Genomic DNA, 6,596 nt, shown 5'->3' with positions numbered 1-6,596 from the left:
GAAAGTGTGTTTTCTTTTATTTTGCAACCCGGACGGGATAAAAGGAAAAAAGTACGCGCCAGAGTACTCCTTTAAGCAATCAGGGAGAATACAACATGTTCCCTCTGTTATATTTAGGGGTCTGACTTACCTTCTACTAAAGGAGTCAGAATATGAGCAGTGGGATATAATGTCCTACAGAGGACATTTGTTGACAGTGTGACTCAGTTAGGTTGTTGTGTAGACATAGATATACATGACATATCTGAACTCTGTACATGCTTAAAGAGTACCTTTCATCAAAAAAACTTTTGATATATTATAGATTAATGTATGCAGAATAACTTTCCAATAGCATGTTATTAAAAAATATGCTTCTTTCTATTTAATTTTCAGTCCTAAATCTCAGACTGCAGCCGGGACACAGACAAACTCACCACTGCACACTGCCAGGGAGCAGTGTTGAGCTTGTCTGTGTCCCAGCTGCAGTCTCTGAGATTTAGGACTCCAACATGAGTCTGAAATCTATAAAAAAGGACTGGTAGGGAGACCCCTAGTGATCATTTTTTCAAAGTGGAAAATTAAATGGAAATAAGCATATTTTTTTTATAACATGCTATTGGAAAGTTATTCTGCATACATTAATCTATAATCTATTGGAATTTATTTTCTGTCTGACCACAGTGCTCTCTACTGACACCTCTGTCTAAGTCAGGAAATAACCAGAGCTATGGGGATTTGCTCCTGCTCTGGACAGTTCCTGACATGGACAGAGGTTTCAGCAGAGAGCACTGTGGTCAGACTGAAAAGAACTACACAACTTCCTCTGGAGCATACAGCAGCTGATAAGTACTGGAAGGATTAAGATTTTTATATAGAAGTAATTTACAAATTTGTTTAACTTTCTGGCACTAGTTGATTTAAAAAAAAAAAAAAAAAAAATCACCGGAGTACCCCTTTAAGAATGTTAATTATTATTATCGTTGTTATTATTTATAATTTGAACTTAAATTATTCTGCCAGCGAAAGGGCTTAATCTAAGACACTTTTTGAAGAACTATAATAAATGACCAATTCTGCCATTTATTTCTGAGAATTAAGTTACCAAAATAAAAAAAATAAAAATGCTGTGGTTTTACAGTGATAAATAAATAAATAAATAAAATCTTTAAAACTGAATTTTGTGTGTGTGTGTGTGTGTCTGTGTTAATGAGTGTAAACTGCATGGCACACATATTCAAAACTATTTAGCCTTGTTTGGTCCATGTGTGCCAATTATTTTAAAAAGGAACTTTGTCTTAAGAAGATAAAAAAAGGTTTGGGCAAAGGGGAAGCTTAAAGGGAATGTGTCACCAAATGTGATTATTTTTTTATTATTATTTTTGAGGTTAAATCATTTTTTCACAATTTTTAAATCTTTTTGGAAATGTTTTTTTTTTTTTACTTGTCACGAAATATAGATAAAATAAAATAATAACTTGTCATATCTCCCACTGTTGACCAGCAGAGGGAGCTAACATGAGGAATCTGGTGAAAGCAAGCAACTTGTCTGGCTGCTGCAAACTAGACCTCCCCTGTCTACCTTCCTCCTCTATGTGCAAAAGAGAGGGGGAGGGGTATTGTAGTTTTTTCAATTCCACTGTCACCATTTTGTTGGTGTCCGAAGAGTGGTAAAGAACAGACTAGATGTCTCTTGATAGGGGTCTGACTTACCTTGATAGGTCACTGCTCCTAGGGGACTTCAAGAAAATGGTACTGACTCCCCCTTTCATTTCACCTAGCCTGTGCTATGCACATGTACAGTAAGCAGTCCATGCTTTTCCATGAGACACTCAGTTTCTCAGTGTTGTGAAGTGACACACCACAAAGAGGCTACAGTAATGGCTGCCCCAGTACACACTTTATCAATAAATAACAATAAAACTGCATTGTCCTAAAACTAAATACATAAATGAAATGCTTTTTCTTGATAGAATAATTTTATTAAAAAAAAAATGGTGACACATTCCCTTTAAATTACACCAAATTTTTATATAGTATGCGTCCAAAAAACTTGCCTGAACTATACCACTTAAAAGGTGGTGCAGGTTAAGAGCAGCCAATGTTAAGATGCACCAAATTTTAAAACAACCTGATTACTCTCTAAAAAACCTGCCACAATCTTAGACTACCTAGTATAAGTTAAAACTAGCAAGATTTTTAACATCACCACAAAATGTGTTAACACAGCCTTCGACTCTTCAGCAGCTAGTTCAGCAATCCAAATAGTAGCAATTCCACTATAGACCACTAGAGAGAGCTAAGTAATTGTCATTTCAGAAAATTCTCTCAAATGAAAATGTACTTTCATTTGATTTTTTTATTTATTAAATTTTTTTTCCCAAACTCCTCCGAACCTGCTGATTTTACAAATATGGCAGCAATGCCTCAGCAAATTATAAGCAATAATGAATTAGTTAATTTTCCTTAGTGAAAAGTGCAATGCTAAGACTATTAAATTACTATATATCCACTTAACGGTAAAAAATTTACCCATCAGTAAATCGTGTTTTTAAAGCTCGTTTGGGAAATAAATTAGGAATATACTTGTTTACTGATTTTTTTTCCTTACAATAACAGAATAAGATTAAATTTTCAGATAAAATTATGCACCATTGAGATGAATATTTAGTGGAAGCGGAACCTTTGGCTTTGGGGAAATGAAATATAAGTTTGCATATTGATTCGTATAGAACTTTGGGACAGAACTTTGTTGGCAGCTCCTTCAGATAGGGATTAAACCTTACGTCCATTTACACCTGGACTATGACCGTAGTTCCTATAATTTTTTTTATATGTAGCCCAATTATTATTAAATTAATTATTTATTTACATTTTTTACATTTTTTAAAGTGTACCTGTTGTCAACAAAAACTTTTAATACAGTGGTCTCTCAACAAACGATGGTAATTCGTTCCAAATGAACCGTTGTTACTTGAATCCATCGTATGTTGAGGGATCCGTGCAATAATAATATAAAATGTTATACTCACGTGTCCCGGACTCCGCTCCGCTCACTTGGATCATCGCTCTCCATCACCGCCATCACGTCCCGCGTGAAGAGCCCGATGCAGAAGAGCCCGAAGAGGACGGTCCGGAACGTCGGGGACAGGTGAGTGACACTCACTGGACCACACAGGGCACATTAAACGGCTATCCGTCAGCAGTTGAAGTAGTCTGCGCTGCCGGATAGCCATTTATGCGATGGCCCCGACATACAAAAGCATTGTATGTTGATGCTGCCTTCAACATGCGATGGCCTCTGAGAGTGATCGTATGCTGAAATTATCGTATATGTCAGGGCCAACGTAGGTCGGGAGATCACTGTATAATGTAGATAATACTATTATATGTATATTTGTAATATATATTGGTTAGAACATATGTATATTTTGGTATCTGCAGCTATTGTGTCTCTTTGAAGAGTACAAGCAGGGCTCTGTACACTGAGGACAAGCAGGGCTTTGTGCACTGAGGACAAGCAGGGCTCTGTGCACTGTGGACAAGCAGGGCTCTGTACACTGAGGACAAGCAGGACTCTGTACACTGAGGACAAGCAGGGCTCTGTACACTGAGGACAAGCAGGGCTCTGTACACTGAAGACAAGCAGGGCTCTGTACACTGAGGACAAGCAGGGCTCTGTACACTGAGGACAAGCAGGGCTCTGTACACTGAGGACAAGCAGGGCTCTGTACACTGAGGACAAGCAGGGCTCTGTACACTGAGGACAAGCAGGGCTCTGTACACTGAGGACAAGCAGGGCTCTGTACACTGAGGACAAGCAGGGCTCTGTACACTGAGGACAAGCAGGGCTCTGTACACTGAGGACAAGCAGGGCTCTGTACACTGAGGACAAGCAGGGCTCAGTACACTGAGGACACGCAGGGCTCTGTACACTGAGGACAAGCAGGGCTCTGTACACTGATGACAAGCAGGGCTCTGTACACTGATAACAAGCAGGGCTCTGTAGACTGAGGACAAGCAGGGCTCTGTATGATGGGGATAAGCAGGGTCCTGTGCACTGAGGCAAGCAGAACTCTATGCACTGAGGAAAAACCAGGCTCTTTTTTTATTGTAAAAGTAGCACAGAAACATAACAAAAACTATATGAATTGAGTATGTGTGTAATCATACTGACCTATTGAAGAAAGTTAAAGGGGTTATCCAGGAATGTAAAAACACAGCAAATTTCTTTAAAAAAAAGCTCCACGTCTGTCTCCGGGTTGCGTGTGGTTTTACAACTTGGCTCCATTTACTTCAATGGAACTGAGCTGCAGAACCACACCCAACCTGGAGACAGACATGGAGCTGTTTTTGAAAGAAATTAGCTGTGTTTTCTAAAAATCCCCAAAATTTGCAAAGTTGCTTTTTTTAATTTCACTCCACAAATATATATATATATATATATATATATATATATATATATATATATATATATTTTTTTTTTTTTATTGCGCTCTATGATAAAATGAAGGGTGCCATTAAAAAGTACAAATGGTTCTGCAAAAACAATTTAAGGCCTTATATGGTTCTGTAGATGGAAAAATATATATATATATATTTTTTAAAAGGTGTTAAAAACAAAAGATGTTAAAAACAAAAATTTGAAAAAGAAACCTAGTTGTTACGTTTTTTTATTTTTATTTCCACAATTATAATGCACAATTCATAAGAACCAACTGCATAAGTAAACCTTGTGGTTACATAAAGGGGTACCCTAGACATCTTATACTCCAAAGGATAGGAGACAAGATGTCTGATGTTATATTCTCCCTGATTGCTAACGGGGGTGATAACATGAAGAAAAGTTATTGCATCTCCTTCAAGACTGTGACCCTTCTTTCTAACATCACCCCCATATAGCAAAGGAGGAAGTAAAACTTTTCATGCTGCTCCTCAACTACAGAAAAGTAATGCACCCCAGCTATTACATCTAGAACATTGAAAGCTTAGATTCTGAGCTAAGATTAAAATGGGAAATCCTGTACATAACTACTTATCCCCTAGCCAAAGGATAGAGGATAAGTGTCTGATCCCAGCTGTTGGACCCCTCGAGATCTCCTACCCCTGCTCTCCCCATGCACGAGGTAAAGTCGACCACTGTAGAGAGCGGTGGTTGGCACAACTCCTCCATGTATCTCTATGGGAGAGCTGGAGATACACAAGAGCTGTATCTCCGGCTCTCCCACAGAGATGCATCGAAGGGGCGCATCGACCACTGCTCCATGCATGGGGAGAGCTGAGGGGTCGGGCATGATGGAAGTTGTAGTTTTGCAACAGCTGGTGGCACCCTACTGTAATATCCATTTATCTGTATTTTGCATTTTTTTGGCTTTGTGTCCTGTTCAGACATTATGTTTATGTTGGAACAGTTTCTGTGTTTATTCTCCCTGGTTTGGGAAGAGTTAACTTTCCAGCCCTTCAGCACTGGGAGTGTATATAAGGCCTCTTCAGGTGCTGCTGTGGCCTGGTATTGTCACCTGTTACTCAGACCAAGTTCTCATTATTTTGCTATATCTGTGTGTGTACGCTAATGTTTTTAGTTAGCCATGGCCCCATGTCCTAGTTATTTGATATAGACTTTAACTTGCTTTGTTTAGTATCTTTGTCGGGTTTTAGTATTCTTCTATTGTTTGTTCTGCTTTGTGTTTCCTGAGTCCATATTCACATGGTGCGTTTTGTTAGTCCTGTTTTGACCCTTGTTTGATCCTGGATCTCCTAGGGTAGAATCCTGTTCTGAGCCTTGTGCTAATCCGTTTATCTAGGAGTGAGTGAGTCTTGTGTTTGTACCCGTGTTTGCTTGGATTTAGGATTTTTGTTTTCTCCTAGGCCAGTATCCTGATCACTTGGTGGCGTATGCCCACTAGCTAGGAGCCTATTTGGCTTTGGTATTGATGTCCCTCCATGCTTGGAGTGGGTTGTTTACTGTGTTCCTTGTTCTGAGTCCAGCTTGAACAGTGCTCTTGATTTCTTGACCCGTTTAGTGTTCTGACATTCAGTTAACCTGTTCATCCCCTGTATCTCCTGGTTTTGTCTGCTGTATACTTATCCTCATATCTAGTCTTGTTCATATCATATCTGCTGTTAATCTTGATCCTGCTTTTTGTACTGTTTGTTAGTATGCTATTTCCTGCCTGATATATCTGTTTGCAGCTTTGTAATATTCCCCTTATGTTCCTAACTTTTTTCCCCACATGTACAGTTTTTGGTTTGCTTTGTTTGACTCTTAATGCCCATGCAGTTTAGCGCAGTATAGGGTCTGTCCTCGTGGTTGTCGATCCGTCATTTAGGGCGGATTGGCAATAGGAAGGGACAGCTGTAGTAGAGACAGTTAGAGCTCACTACTCCCTGCCCCTCTTTCATGACAACTGCCTTACACAGTTGGCTGAACCTATAGGCGGTGACAGGTTTGGACAACATTAACGTAAGGTATAAGGGCACTATTAACCCCTTAAAGGGAGTATTGCCATCTCAACAAACATAGTTGATCTTTTAGGACACATCAAGTTGAATTTTTTTGCAAGTACATATATTTGGCAAATGTGCCTCTTTCTCCTAAAATATTCTTGCTACTTTCC

This window comes from Hyla sarda, chromosome 8, assembly GCF_029499605.1.
Source record: "Hyla sarda isolate aHylSar1 chromosome 8, aHylSar1.hap1, whole genome shotgun sequence".
NCBI lineage: Eukaryota > Metazoa > Chordata > Amphibia > Anura > Hylidae > Hyla > Hyla sarda.
This window is presented reverse-complemented; position numbering follows the sequence as displayed.